General features: G+C 39.1%; 1 long non-coding RNA gene across 1 annotated transcript; it reads left to right on the forward strand.

Moving 5' to 3' along the window:
- The first annotated feature begins 2473 nt into the window (after positions 1-2473).
- LOC121880384 lies at positions 2474-4175 on the forward strand. The gene is made up of 2 exons (XR_006091524.1): positions 2474-2831; positions 4075-4175. It is a non-coding gene; the product is annotated as an uncharacterized LOC121880384 (long non-coding RNA).
- Positions 4176-15520: the final 11345 nt, after the last annotated feature.

Below are 15520 nucleotides of genomic sequence, written 5' to 3' on the forward strand. Positions count from 1 at the left end.
GGAGAGTAAACACTAGGAAAATGTGGAGTACTGAATACTATAATAAGAATGAACTTGTTGAAGGATTCATCTGCCCTTCCATCTGTTATAGAGAAAGAAATGATGGACTGTACTTTTATCTGGCTTACTACTGTATATCTGTTGGTGCAGTAATGGGTGTTGACAAGTAAAGATTAAAAATATGATAAATCTTGCTCTACTTTGATATAGAGACAAAGGTGCTTAGCACAGTACAGGACAAGGATAGAAGAAAGAATGTGTTAGGGAATAAATAGATACCAGTATATTAACCCCTTGTGTACAGGATCCCCTCTGAGTTGAATAAAATTATCTGGCGATAGCCAACTAAAATATTAAGATTGGCTTTTCCTTAGTGAAGGAGTTAATAGATGGGCTGTATTCAGGATGCAAATACAGTATTAGTTGTAACTTATTTCATTACGCTCATTTAAAGAATATTATGTCAATGAGTTTCCTATAAAACTAGAGCAAATTGAAGCTAACTTAAAATTGCTTATTTGTTTTACAGATGTTACTGTACTGTGCTTTGTAAAATACGAGTATATCCATCTATCTCATGACTCGGACTTTAATATGACAATAATTTTTTATTATAGTATAGAACATAGCGGTGCTCAAGGATTGAAAGTTGTTGTTTAGGCTATAGTTATACTAGTAGTAGAAATACCGCACCTTAGTATCAGGGGTTCAGTGTTAGTACGATGTAGTTTTTGGACACCTTTTTAAGTGTACATGTGTTTGTGTGTGTGTGTGTGTGTAATAAACACACACACACACACACACAGGTTATAAAAACAATAGTGTGCTAACTTTGAACCTCTGATTTAAACTCTTGATAATACGTGATGAAGACTTAAGCAGATGCTTACTAGTTCCTCATAACCTCTGTGTTGGGTTCATGCAGCTGAGCTTACATCTCATTTGTGGACTGAAATAAATTTTGACTAGAGTTCCTTGATTGAGTGCATGTGCAAATCAGGTAGCAATTAATATCGGATTCATTTGTAAATGTTAGAACTTTCTAAGAAATGTATTGGTATGATTTTTATCAACTAGAGACCTTGTGTGGATGTGCAGGGTGTCTCATTGGTCATGCACCATAAAAAAGTTATTGTTCCACTTTTTTCTCAAGTCAGGGAATCATAGGAAATCAATGAATGCCTGGGTTTTGTTGATTAAATTATTTTGCAACTGGCTCTCTCTACTTGAGTATGAAACTAACTCTTTCCTCAAGTGTTTATTTCTTCACTGATATGTTGGGATTCCCTTACCTGAGAAAAGAGGAGAGCATTACTGTAATTTTCTTATGGTGTGTGACCTATGAGACACCTTGTACAGTCAGGAGGAGAGGTCTTTGTATAATGATTACAAGAAGTCCATAGATGGGATCATATGTAGTTCCTGCATTAGCATACCAACAGGCTTATGTCTTTTGTAACATTCCCTGATTGGCACAAAATATGACAAAATCAGAACAGTACAAAAAATATATTTTTCCTTGTAGTCATTTTTTATGAGTTACGTGCAATATAGTATTTGTCTTTACCACACATGTGAAAATAATACCTTTGTGATTGTGATATTTTTTATTATTGTGTAATAATTGTATGCTCTCAACAATGTGTTAAATGAATCATTTGTAATAAATTTCTTTAAACCAATTACTGCTTGATAATTTGTTTGAACCGTTGTGTGTCAAGATGTTCATAGTCTCTGTGGAAGCATAAATCACTAGATTCAGCTGGGAATCTTTAACGCAGCCCCTAATCAATGTATGTTTATTCATCTAGCTCTGGTAGATAGGATTCAGGAACTCAGGTGAGAACAGTGCAGTATTGAGCAACCTCTAAAAGCTATATATATAACCCCATGCAGAAGGTACTGTATGCCCCTATTCCTCCTTCATGACACACTATAAACAAAGCAACATACGCTCTGAGGTTGGGTGAATTTCCATTGTAAATTTTGTAGTAATGTCATTTGAAGACAGTCTCAGTCATACAGAACCCTAAAAAATGACATCATTATTATCAACGTTTTATGACCATCTTCCATGTGTGTGTGTGTGGCTTTGGTTTACCACGATGACCTAAAGGCAGCTGGTGGGTAAAACAAGACCAGGTTCCCCTACACACCACTGGAAACTAAAGTACATGTACATAATAGATATGTGTTACTGCAAACTGACTCAAACATTGCTAATGTGTTATTTTGAAGACGACAATAATTCCTGAAAGAATACAGTACACCATCATTGAAATTTGACAAACAAAAGAATTCAAAATACAAAATAAACTTACCGATTTTAATAGTATTACTTTAATCGTGTTTGAATATAGAGAACCAAGTTTAATATACATATTGCTTATACTGTTTAAGACCAAATGGGTAATCGGGAGTAATGTTATAGTTAAGATAATTATCACTATGTTAAAGGCATATATTAACATCCTTCATTAGGGAGAGACATAATAACTGTAGTCAATATATTACGATCATGGCCATAAAACCAGCTGGGTGGAGTCAGGGTTGATGTTGGAATCCCATTATTCTTATTACAAGAATTAATTTATGAAATGAAGACATAAACATCCCTTTTTATCCACAACAACCTAACCTATCTCTTCTCACCTGCTGATTACAGGGGAATACCGAGTCCTGTGCGTGTGCTTGTGTAGGTGTGAGTGACGTCATGATGTTAACAAAATGTAGGCGTTGGGGTCAAAGCGTTAACAGTGGAGCTTGAGCCATCAAGAAGACGGTTTGTGGAGGTCTGCTTATACTGTATATCACCGACTGTCTCTCCTCCGGTAAGTGTTTTTCTGATATACTGAAGAAAACTTATCAAACCGTAAGAGTTTTTTCAGTAATTATATGAATTGTTTTTGAAAGTATAGTACATTTTGTACTTCACTATTTAGAATAGGTGAAGAGCTTGTTGTTCTCTGTGAAGCTTCAGAGCTATGATTCGAAGCATTAAGTTCAGTATAAATTTACAGTTGAATTATAAAAAAGAATAAACATTTTAGAACTTAGACCATCTAAATATGATGGAAAGATTAGTAAAACTGCAACTGTTTAGGTATCTAGTATTTTTGTATAAGAATATTGTTCACTTAATCTGTCTTCTGCTTCGAGTTGGTCGACCCTTCCCTCTACCTGGGATGGTTTGTGAAGTGGTTGAGTCTCATGAAGGCTGGATCTCGCATTGAAAGTCAGGTCTCATAATCACTTTATTGCTGTAAGACTTATAATTTCTTTTTATTTAGTGATAATATAACAGCAGTAATACAGAAGTCAGGACCGTTTCCCAACCTTCCTCACCCAACAATGTACTGTCCCTTATTCTCTTTGCCACTGATCGGTTCGTAAACTGCTTGGGCGGTCGGTTACGTCTCTGTTACGCTCTGTTGACAAGTACTGAACATGTACTGGATCCAGAATGTATCTGCGCCAGTGTTGCAAAGTCTGTGGTCTTGAAGCAGGTCACGTGACACTCGGTAACGTCACAACACTCTTTGGCAGATTGTTCCAAGTGTTCACAGTACTCACTCCGAAAAAGTTTGCCCTCACAATTTTCTGGACTTGTGGCTTCTTCAACTTTGAGCTGTGACCCCTGGCGTCCGCCAGCTACTGGAATGGACATTCGATCGAGTAGTGCCCTCTGAGATGTTTATAAACAACAATTAGGTCACCTCTTGTTAGTCTGTAGTATAAGCTAGGTAGTTGCAGGCGTTCTAATCTCTTTGGGTTACTGAAGTGCCGAAGTGCAGGCACCAGACTGGTGGCCCTCCTTTGGACATTTTCGATCAACTGACACCTTGAGATTGTGTCAAGCAAGAGCGTCCCTGCATAAATCATTTTGGCAGTCCTTCACAAGGCTGGTTCGTAGTAGTTCCACCATTCAATGGCAAATTATTCATCCTCTATAGATGTCGACCCTTAACATTACGGCTTTAGTAATTTGTGTACGTAGTAAAACCAAAATAAGTTATACTTTTTCTTTGTAATTCAAGTTGTGTACTGAGGACTGAATGTCTTGCTGTACTGTAGGTGTGTGTTTACTGTTGTGGTGAAATCAACACTGGACACAATGACTCGCACCGCAGTGCTGATGCTGGTGGTTGTGGCGGTGGTGGCAACAGCATCCCAGACTAAGCAAACAATTCCTGGTAAGTCTTACTAATGTTAAAGTTCCGTTCAGCATAACTGCAAATACGTGTGACTCTGTGTATGTTCGTGTGAATCTGTGTGCATGTGTGTCTGTGTATGTGCGTCTGTGTTTATGCAATGTGTACGTATTTCTTGGGTCTAGGACAACTGGCCGCCGCCATCTGGCCGCAGCCCAACTGGCCGCGGGAAACTCGCCGCGGCCGACTGGCCGCCATATGGAACTTTTTGTTGACAAAATTGATGAAAGTGTGATAAAAAAAAGAGGATTAAAATTTCTTTATGAAGTACTTTATTGGAATAAAATAATAAAAGATACATATGCAAAAATCTATGAAAAGTTATGTTGTTAGTAAAATTATTGTTGGTAAAAAATAAGCATGCTAAAATGTCTTTATTGATTAAAAAAAAACAAGATTCAACTGCAAAAATCTATGAAAAGTTATGGGCAATTCCCCTAAGATATTCTACAAGATTTCGACTCTCAAATGTACTGACAATTGCTTTAATTCTTTCATCTGCTTGTCTGTATTTTAGCTGCTCGTAATATAGGTCTCTTCCACGTTGGACTGTTTTCAAACCATCAATAAATTTCCAAACAGTAGGATGTTGCATTCCAAGTTCATTTTGCAGTCTTCGATGAGCAGCTTCTGCGTGATTGTTTGTCCTGTCTTCGTCATTTAAGGAGCGTTCATAAACGTTCCACATTTCCTGTGGAAAAAGTGGTGCACGTCTGCCATTACCCCCAGTCCGCGGCGGCCAGTCGGCCGCGGCGAGTTTCCCGCGGTCAGTTGGGCTGCGGCCAGATGGCGGCGGCCAGTTGTCCCATTCCCATATAAGGCAATTGTTGCCATTTTTTGTTTTCGCCCCACTGCTGCCATTAACCACATTTAAGGCAATTGTTGCCATTTTTTGTTTTCGTCCCTCTTCTGCCATTAATCACATATAAGGCAATAATTGCCATTTTTTGTTTTCGCCCCACTGCTACCATTAATGACATATAAGGCAATTGTTGCCATTTTTTATTGTCGCCCCTCTCCTGCCATTAATCACATATAAGGTAATTGTTGCCATTTTTTGTTTTCGCAACTCTGCTGCCATTAATCACATATAAGGCAATTGTTGCCATTTTTTGTTTTCGCCCCACTGCTGCCATTAATCACATATAAGGCAATTGTTGCCATTTTTTATTGTCGCCCCTCTGCTGTCATTAATCACATATAAGGCAATTGTTGCCATTTTTTGTTTTTGCCCCACTGCTGCCATTAACCACATTTAAGGCAATTGTTGCCATTTTTTGTTTTCGTACCTCTTCTGCCATTAATCACATATAAGGCAATAATTGCCATTTTTTGTTTTCGCCCCACTGCTACCATTAATGACATATAAGGCAATTGTTGCCAATTTTTGTTGTCGCCCCTCTCCTGCCATTAATCACATATAAGGTAATTGTTGCCATTTTTTGTTTTCGCAACTCTGCTGCCATTAATCACATATAAGGCAATTGTTGCCATTTTTTGTTTTCGCCCCACTGCTGCCATTAATCACATATAAGGCAATTGTTGCCAATTTTTATTGTCGCCCCTCTGCTGCCATTAATCACATATAAGGCAATTGTTGCCATTTTTTGTTTTTGCCCCTCTGCTGCAATTAATCACATATAAGGCAATTGTTGCCTTTTTTTGTTTTCGCCACTGTGCTGCCATTAATCACATATAAGGCAATTGTTGCCATTTTTTGTTTTCGTCCCACTTCTGCCATTAATCGCATATAAGGCAATAATTGCCATTTTTTGTTTTCGCCCCACTGCTGCCATTAATCACATATAAGGCAATTGTTGCCATTTTTTGTTTTCGCCCCACTGCTGCCATTAATCACATATAAGGCAATTGTTGCCATTTTTTATTGTCGCCCCTATGCTGCCATTTATCACATATAAGGCAATTGTTGCCATTTTTTATTGTCGCCCCTCTGCTGCCATTAATCACACATAAGGCAATTGTTTCCATTTTTTATTGTTGCCCCTCTGCTGCCATTATTCACATATAAGGCAATTGTTGCCATTTTTTATTGTCGCCCTTCTGCTGCCATTAATCACATATAAGGCAATTGTTGCCATTTTTTGTTTTCGCCCCTCTGCTGCCATTAATCACATATAAGGCAATTGTTGCCATTTTTTGTTTTCGCCCCTCTGCTGCCATTAATCACATATAAGGCAATTGTTGCTATTTTTTTTCGCCCCTGCTGCCATTAATAATCGCATTTTCGCCCCTCTGCTGCATTAATCACATATAAGGCAATGTTGCCATTTTTTGTTTTCGCCCCACTGCTGCCATTAATCACATATAAGGCAATTGTTGCCATTTTTTGTTTTCGTCCCTCTGCCACCGTTAATCGCATATAAGGCAATTGTTGCCATTTTTTGTTTTCGTCCCTCTTCTGCCATTAATCACAGATAAGGCAATAATTGCCATTTTTTGTTTTCGCCCCACTGCTGCCATTAATCACATATAAGGCAATTGTTGCCATTTTTTGTTTTCGCCCCACTGCTGCCATTAATCACATATAAGGCAATTGCTGCCATTTTTTATTGTCGCCCCTCTGCTGCCATTAATCACTTATAAGGCAATTGTTGCCATTTTTTGTTTTCGCCCCTCTGCTGCCATTAATCATATATAAGGCAATTGTTGCCATTTTTTGTTTTCGCCTCTCTACTGCCATTATTCCCATAGAAGGCAATTGTTGCCATTTTTTGCTTTCGCCCCACTGCTGCCATTAATCACATATAAGGCAATTGTTGCCATTTTTGTTTTCGCCCCACTGCTGCCATTAATCACATATAAGGCAATTGTTGCCATTTTTTATTGTCGCCCCTCTGCTGCCATTATTCACATATAAGGCAATTGCTGCCATTTTTTATTGTCGCCCCTCTCCTGCCATTAATCACATATAAGGCAATTGTTGCCATTTTTTGTTTACGCACCACTGCTGCCACTAATCACATTTAAGGCAAGTGTTGCCATTTTTTGTTTTCGCCCCACTACTGCCATTAATCACATATAAGGCAATTGTTGCTATTTTTTGTTTTCGCCCCATTGCTGCCATTAATCACATATAAGGCAATTGTTGCCGTTTTTCGTTTTCGCCCCACTGCTACCATTAATCACATTTAAGGCAATTGTTGCCATTTTTTGTTTTCGTCCCTTTGCTGCCATTAATAGCATATAAGGCAATTGTTGCCATTTTTTGTTTTCGCCCCACTGCTGCCATTAATCGCATATAAGGCAATTGTTGCCATTTTTTGTTTTCGCCCCTCTGCTGCCATTAATCACATATGATGCAATTGTTGCCATTTTGTTTTTCGTCCCTCTGCTGCCGTTAATCACATATAAGGCAATTGTTGTCATTTTTTGTTTTCGTCCCTCTGCTGCGGTTAATAGCATATAAAGCAATTGTTGCCATTTTTTGTTTTCGGCCCACTGCTGCCATTAATCACATGTAAGGCAATTGTTGCCAGTTTTTGTTTTCGCCCCTCTGCTGCCGTTAATCATATAAAAGGGAATTGTTGCCATTTTTTGTTTTCGCCCCACTGATGCCATTAATCACATAAAAGGCATTTGTTGCCATTTTTTGTTTTCGCCCCACTGCTGCCATTAGTCACATATAAGGCAATTGTTGCCATTTTGTGTTTTCGTCCCACTGCTGCCATTAATCATATATAAGGCAATTGTTGCCATTTTTTTACGCCCCACTGCTGCCATTAATCACATATAAGGCAATTGTTGTCATTTTTTTTCGTCCCTATGCTGCCGTTAATCGCATATAAGGCAATTGTTGCCATTTTTTGTTTTCGCCCAATTGCTGCCAATAATTACATATAAGGCAATTGTTGCCATTTTTTTCGCTCCACTCCTGCCATTAATCACATATAAGGCAATTGTTGCCATTTTTTGTTTTCACCCCACTGTTGCCATTATTCACATATAAGGCAATTGCTGCCATTTTTTGTTTTCGCCCCACTGCTGCCATTTATCACATATTAGGCAATTGTTGCCATTTTTTGTTTTCGCCCTATTGCTGCCATTAATCACATATAAGGCAATTGTTGCCTTTTTTTCGCTCCACTCCTGCCATTAATCACATATAAGGCAATTGTTGCCATTTTTTGTTTTCGCCCCACTGCTACCATTAATGACATATAAGGCAATTGTTGCCATTTCTTGTTTTCGTCCCTCTACTGCCGTTAATCGCATCTAAGGCAATTGTTGCCATTTTTTGTTTTCGCCCCACTGCTGCCATAAATCACATATAAGGCAATTGTTGCCATTTTTTGTTTTCGCCCCTCTGCTGCCGTTAATCAGATATAAGGCATTTGCTGCCATTTTTTGTTTTCGCCCCACTGCTGCCATTAATCACATATAAGGCAGTTGTTGCCATTTTTTGTTTTCGCCCCACTGCTACCATTACACATACAGTATAAGGCAATTGTTGCCATTTTTCGTTTTCGTCTCTCTACTGCCGGTAATCGCATATAAGGTAATTGTTGCTATTTTTTTTTTCGCCCCACTGCTGCCATTAATCACATATAAGGCAATTGTTGCCATTTTTTATTGTCGCCCTCTACTGCATTAATCACATATAAGGCAATTGCTGCCATTTTTTGTTTTCGCCGCTCTGCTGCCATTTATCACATATTAGGCAATTGTTGCCATTTTTTGTTTTCGCCCCATTGCTGCCATTAATCACATATAAGGTAATTGTTGCCATTTTATTTCGCTCCACTGCCGCCATTAATCACATATAAGGCAATTGTTGCCATTATTTGTTTTCCCCCCACTGCTGCCATTAATGACATATAAGGCAATTATTGCCATTTTTTGTTTTCATCCCTCTGCTGCCGTTAATCACATATAAGGCAATTGTTGCCATTTTATGTTTTCGACCTACTGCTGCCATTAATCACATATAAGGCAATTGTTGCCATTTTTCGTTTTCGTCTCTCTACTGCCGGTAATCTCACATAAGGCAATTGTTGTCATTTTTTGTTTTCGCCCCACTGGTACCATTAATCACATATAAGGCAATTGTTGCCATTTTTTATTGTCGCCTCTCTGCTGCCATTAATCACATTTAAGGCAATTATTCCCATTTTTTGTTTTCGCCCCTCTGCTGCCGTTAATCACATATAAGGCAATTGTTCCCATTTTTTTTTCTCCCCACTGCTGCCATTAATCACATATATAGGCAATTGTTGCCATTTGGTGTTTTCGCACCACTGCTGCCATTAATCGCATATAAGGCAATTGTTGCCATTTTTTGTTTTCTCCCCACTGCTACCATTAATCACATATAAGGCAATTGCTGCCATTTATTGTTTTCGCCCCTCTGCCTGCATTAATCACATATAAGGCAATTGTTGCCATTTTTTGTTTTCGTCCCTCTGCTGCCATTAATCGCATAAAGGCAATTGTTGCCATTTTTTGTTTTCGCCCGACTGCTGCCATTAATCACATATAAGGCAATTGTTGCTATTTTTCGTTTTTGTCCCTATACTGCCGGTAATCGCATATAAGGCAATTGTTGCCATTTTTTATTGTCGCCCCTCTGCTGCCATTAATCACATATAAGGCAATTGTTGCCATTTTTTGCTTTCGTCCTTCTGCTGCCGTTAATCTCATATAAGGCAATTGTTGCCATTTTTTTTTTCGCTCCACTGTTGTAATTAATCACTGTAAAGGCCTGGGACTTAAGGATAGAAATCCCTTACCAGGCTAATCAGGATCTTAATAAAGGAAAGTCAAGGACCATGGTTTTCCGAGGAATAACAAACAACCGTTAGAGATTGGCATCTCTTTACTATAAAAATATAACACAAAACTCTGACACCACTCAACAAACATCAAATAATTACGGGAGTCAAACAATTAATGGAAGCAACAATTAAAGGAATCAAACAAATAATGGGAGTCAGCAATTAATGGATTCAAACAATTAAATGGAGTCAACAATTGATAGAAACGAACAATAAAGGGGAGTCAGCAATTAATAGAATCAAACAATGAACAAATATTTCCTACGGCAGTGGCCCTGGGGGAAGGTTCTGGAACAAGGTGATGCACACTCAGGATAGGGAAGCGTCCACTTCAATTCCACACTCAGCGACGTCTTGAAAAGGCAGGAGAACACCGGGGCACCGACGGAATGTGATGAACTGATGGTCGTGGTATGCGGTAGTGGTAGATGACCAGAGAGTTGGCAGTTGATAGGTGAAGGTCTGGGAACACAGCCCACGAGTCCAGGACCTATGATGAGATCACAGCCAGAATTTGACGGACAGCAGGGTAGCTAGATACTGACGGTATGGCGGCTGGGTTGAATCTGCCGGCGGCGGAGATAGTCGCTGCCGTTCTCACCTCCGTCCAACCACCCCAAGTGTCGTCTGCACCAGCAAACGAGCGAGTTAGCAACGGTAACTAGCCGGAGGATCGTTTCCGCCCTTACAATCACATATAAGGCAATTGTTACCATTTTTTGTTTTCGCTCCATTGCTGTAATTAATCACATATAAGGCAATTGTTGACATTTTTTGTTTTCGCCCCACTGCTGCCATTAATCACATATAAGGCAATTGTTGCCATTTTTTGTTTTCGTCCCTCTGCTGCCGTTAATCACATATAAGGCAATTGTTGCCATTTTATGTTTTCGTCCCTCTGCTGGCGTTAATCCCATATAAAGCAATTGTTGCCATTATTTGTTTTCGCCCCACTGCTGCCATTAATCACATATAAGGCAATTGTTGCCATTTTTTGTTTTCGCACCACTGCTGTCATTAATCACATATAAGGCAATTGTTGCCATTTTTTCCATCCACTGCTGCCATTAATCAAATATAAGGCAATTGTTGCCATTTTTTATTGTCGCCCCTCAGCTGCCATTAATCACATATAAGGCAATTGTTGCCATTTTTTGTTTTCGTCCCTCTGCTGACATTAATCACATATAACGCATTGTTGCCATTTTTTTATTTTCATCCATGTGCTGCCATTTATCACATATAAGGCAATTGCCTTTTTTTGTTTTCGCTCCTCTGCTGCCATTAATCACATACATTGCAATTATTGCCATTTTTTGTTTTCGCCCCACTGCTGCCATTAATCACATATAAGGCAATTGTTGCCATTTTTTGTTTTCGTCCCTCTGCTGCCGTTAATCGCATATAAGGCAATTGTTGCCATTTTTTGTTTTCGCCCCTCTGCTGCCATTAATCACATATAAGGCTATTGTTGCCATTTTTTGTTTTCATCCCACTGCTTCCGTTAATCACATATAAGGCAATTGTTGCCATTTTTCGTTTTCGTCCCTCTGCTGCCGTTACTCACATAAGGCAATTGTTGCCATTTTTTGTTTTCGCCCCACTCCTGCCATTAATGACATATAAGGGAATTGTTCCCATTTTTTTTCTCCCCACTGCTACCATTAATCACATATAAGGCAATTGTTCCCATTTTTTGTTTTTGCCCCTCTGCCTGAATTAATCACATATAAGGCAATTGTTGCCATTTTTTGTTTTCGTCCCTCTGTTGCCAATAATCGCACAAAGGCAAGTGTTGCCATTTTTTGTTTTCGCCCCTCTGCTGCCATTAATCACATATAAGGCAATTGTTGCCATTTTTTGTTTTCGCCCCTCTACTGCCATTAATCACATATAAGGCAATTGTTGCCATTTTTTTCGTCCCTCTGCTGACATTAATCACATAACGCAATTGTTGCCATTTTTTTATTTTCGGCCATCTGCTTCCATTAATCGCATATAAGGCAATTGTTGCCATTTTTTGTTTTTGCCCCACTGCTGCCATTTATCATATATAAGGCAATTGTTGTCATTTTTTCTTTTCGTCCCTCTGCTGCCGTTAATCGCATATAAAGCAATTGTTGCCATTATTTATTTTCGCCCCACTGCTGCCATTAATCACATATAAGGCAATTATTTGCCATTTTTGTTTTCGCTTTTGCTCGCCGTTAATCACATATAGAGCAATTGTTGCTGCATTTTTCTTTTTCGTCCCTCTTGCCATTAATCGCATATAAGTGTTGTTGCCATTTTTTTGTTTTCGCCCCACTGCTGCCATTAATCACATATAAGGTAATTGTTGCCATTTTTGTTTCGCCCACTACTGCCATCAATCACATATAGGCAATTGTTGCCATTTTCGTTTTCGTCCTCTATTGCCGGTAATCCCATATAAAACCAGTGCTGTGGCCATTTTTGTTTCGTCCCTCTCTGCTGCCATTAATCACATATAAAACCAATTATTTGCTGCCATTTTAGTTTTCGTCCCTCTGCTGCCGGTAATCGCGCGCAAAGGCAGTGTTGCCATTTTTGTTTTCGTCCCTGCTGCATTATTCACATATCAGGCAATTGTGGCCATTTTTTGTTTTCGTCCCTCTGCTTCCATTAATCACATATATGGCAATTGTTGCCATTTTTTGTTTTCGTCCTTCTGCTGCCGGAAATGGCATATAAGGCAATTGTTGCCATTTTTTGTTTTCGCCCCATTTCTGCCATTAATCACATATAAGGCAATTGTTGCCATTTTTTGTTTTCGCCCCACTGCTGCCATTAATCACATATAAGGCAATTGTTGCCATTTTTTGTTTTCGTCCCTCTACTGCCGGGAATCTCATATAAGGTAATTGTTGCCATTTTTTGTTTTCGCCCCACTGCTGCCATTAATCACATATATGGCAATCGTTGCCATTTTTTGTTTTCGCCACACTGCTGCCATTAATCACATATAAGGCAATTGTTGCCATGTTTTGTTTTCGTTCCTCTGCTGCCGTTAATCACATATAAGGTAATTGTTGCCATTTTTTTTCGCCCCTCTGCTGCCATTAATTAAATATAAGGCAATTGTTGCCATTTTTTGTTTTCGTCCCTCTGCTGCCGTTAATCACATATAAGGCAATTGTTGTCATTTTTTGTTTTCGTCCCTCTGCTGCCGTTAATCGCATATAAATCAATTGTTGCCATTATTTATTTTCGCCCCACTGCAGCCATTAATCACATATAAGGCAATTGTTGCCATTTTTTGTTTTCACCCCTTTGCTGCCGTTAATCACATATAAGGCAATTGTTGCCATTTTTTGTTTTCGTCCCTCTGCTGCCGGTAATCCCATATATGGGAATTGTGGCCATTTTTTGTTTTCGTCCCTCTGCTGCCATTAATCACATATAAGGCAATTGTTGCCATTTTTTGTTTTCGTCCCTCTGCTGCCGGTAATCACATATATGGCAATTGTTGCCATTTTTTGTTTTCGCCCCACTGCTGCCATTAATCACATATAAGGCAATTGTTGCCATTTATTGTTTTCGCCCCTCTGCGTTAATCGCATGCAAGAGCAATTATTTGCCATTTTATATTTTCCGTCCATCTTGCCATTAATCACATATAAGGCAATTGTTGCCATTTTTTGTTTTTTCGTCCCTCTGCTGCCATTAATAGCATATAAGGCAATTGTTGCCATTTTTGTTTTCGCCCCACTACTGCCATTAATCACATATAGGCAATTGTTTGCCATTTTATGTTTTGCTTCGTGCTGCCATTAATCTCATGTAAGGCAATTGTTGCCATTTTTCGTTTTCGTCCCTCTGCTGCCGGTAATCGCATATAAGGCAATTGTTCCCATTTTCTGTTTTCGCCTCTCTGCTGTCGTTAATTACATATAAGGCAATTGTTGCCATTTTTTGTTTTCGTCCCTCTGCTGCCATTAATCGCATATTAGGCAATTGTTGCCATTTTTTGTTTTCGCCCCACTGCTGCCATTAATCGCATATAAGGCAATTGTTGCCATTTTTCGTTTTCGTCCCTCTGCTGCCGTGTCACATATAATACGCGTTGTTTGCCATTTTTTTCGTCCCTCTCTGCTGCCGTTGGCAATCACGCCGCAGAGCAATTGTTGTCATTTTTGTTTCGTCCCTCTGCTCACGGTTAATCACATATAAGGCAATTGTTGCCATTTTTAGTTTTCGTCCCTCTGCTGCCGGTAATCGCATATAAGGCAATTGTTGCCATTTTTTGTTTTCGTCCCACTGCTGCCATTATTCACATATAAGGCAATTGTGGCCATTTTTTGTTTTCGTCCCTCTGCTGCCATTAATTACATATATGGCAATTGTTGCCATTTTTTGTTTTCGTCCTTCTGCTGCCGGAAATGGCATATAAGGCAATTGTTGCCATTTTTTGTTTTCGCCCCACTTCTGCCATTAATCACATATAAGGCAATTGTTGCCATTTTTTTTTCGCCCGACTGCTGCCATTAATCACATATAAGGCAATTGTTGCCAGTTTTTGTTTTCGCCCCTCTGCTGCCGTTAATCATATAAAAGGCAATTGTTGCCATTTTTTGTTTTGGCCCCACTGCTGCCATTAATCACATAAAAGGCATTTGTTACCATTTTTTGTTTTCGCCCCACTGCTGCCATTAGTCACATATAAGACAATTGTTGCCATTTTTTGTTTTCGTCCCTCTAATGCCGTTAATCGCATATAAGGCAATTGTTGCCATTTTTTGTTTTCGTCCCACTGCTGCCATTAATCATATATAAGGCAATTGTTGCCATTTTTTTATTTTCGGCCATCTGCTTCCATTAATCACATATAAGGCAATTGTTGCCATTTTTTGTTTTTGCCACACTGCTGCCATTTATCACATATAAGGCAATTGTTGTCATTTTTTCTTTTCGTCCCTCTGCTGCCGTTAATTGCATATAAAGCAATTGTTGCCATTATTTATTTTCGCCCCAATGCTGCCATTAATCACATATAAGGCAATTGTTGCCATTTTTTGTTTTCGGCCCTTTGCTGCCGTTAATCACATATAAGGCAATTGGTGCCATTTTTTGTTTTCGTCCCTCTGCTGCCATTAATCGCATATAAGGCAATTGTTGCCATTTTTTGTTTTCGCCCCACTGCTGCCATTAATCACATATAAGGTAATTGTTGCCATTTTTTGTTTTCGCCCCATTGCTGCCATTAATCACATATAAGGCAATTGTTGCCATTTTTCGTTTTCGTCCCTCTGCTGCCGGTAATCCCATATAAGGCAATTGTGGCCATTTTTTGTTTTCGTCCCTCTGCTGCCATTAATCACATATAAGGCAAATGTTCCCATTTTTAGTTTTCGTCCCTCTGCTACCGGTAATCGCATATAAGGCAATTGTTGCCATTTTTGTTTTTCGCCCCACTGCTGCCATTAATCACATATAAAACGGTATTTGCCATGTTTTTGTTTTCGTTCACTCTGCTTCCGTTAATCACATATAAGGTAA

This window comes from Homarus americanus, unplaced genomic scaffold, assembly GCF_018991925.1.
Source record: "Homarus americanus isolate GMGI-L3 unplaced genomic scaffold, GMGI_Hamer_2.0 scaffold27983, whole genome shotgun sequence".
In the NCBI taxonomy this organism is placed as follows: Eukaryota; Metazoa; Arthropoda; class Malacostraca; order Decapoda; family Nephropidae; genus Homarus; species Homarus americanus.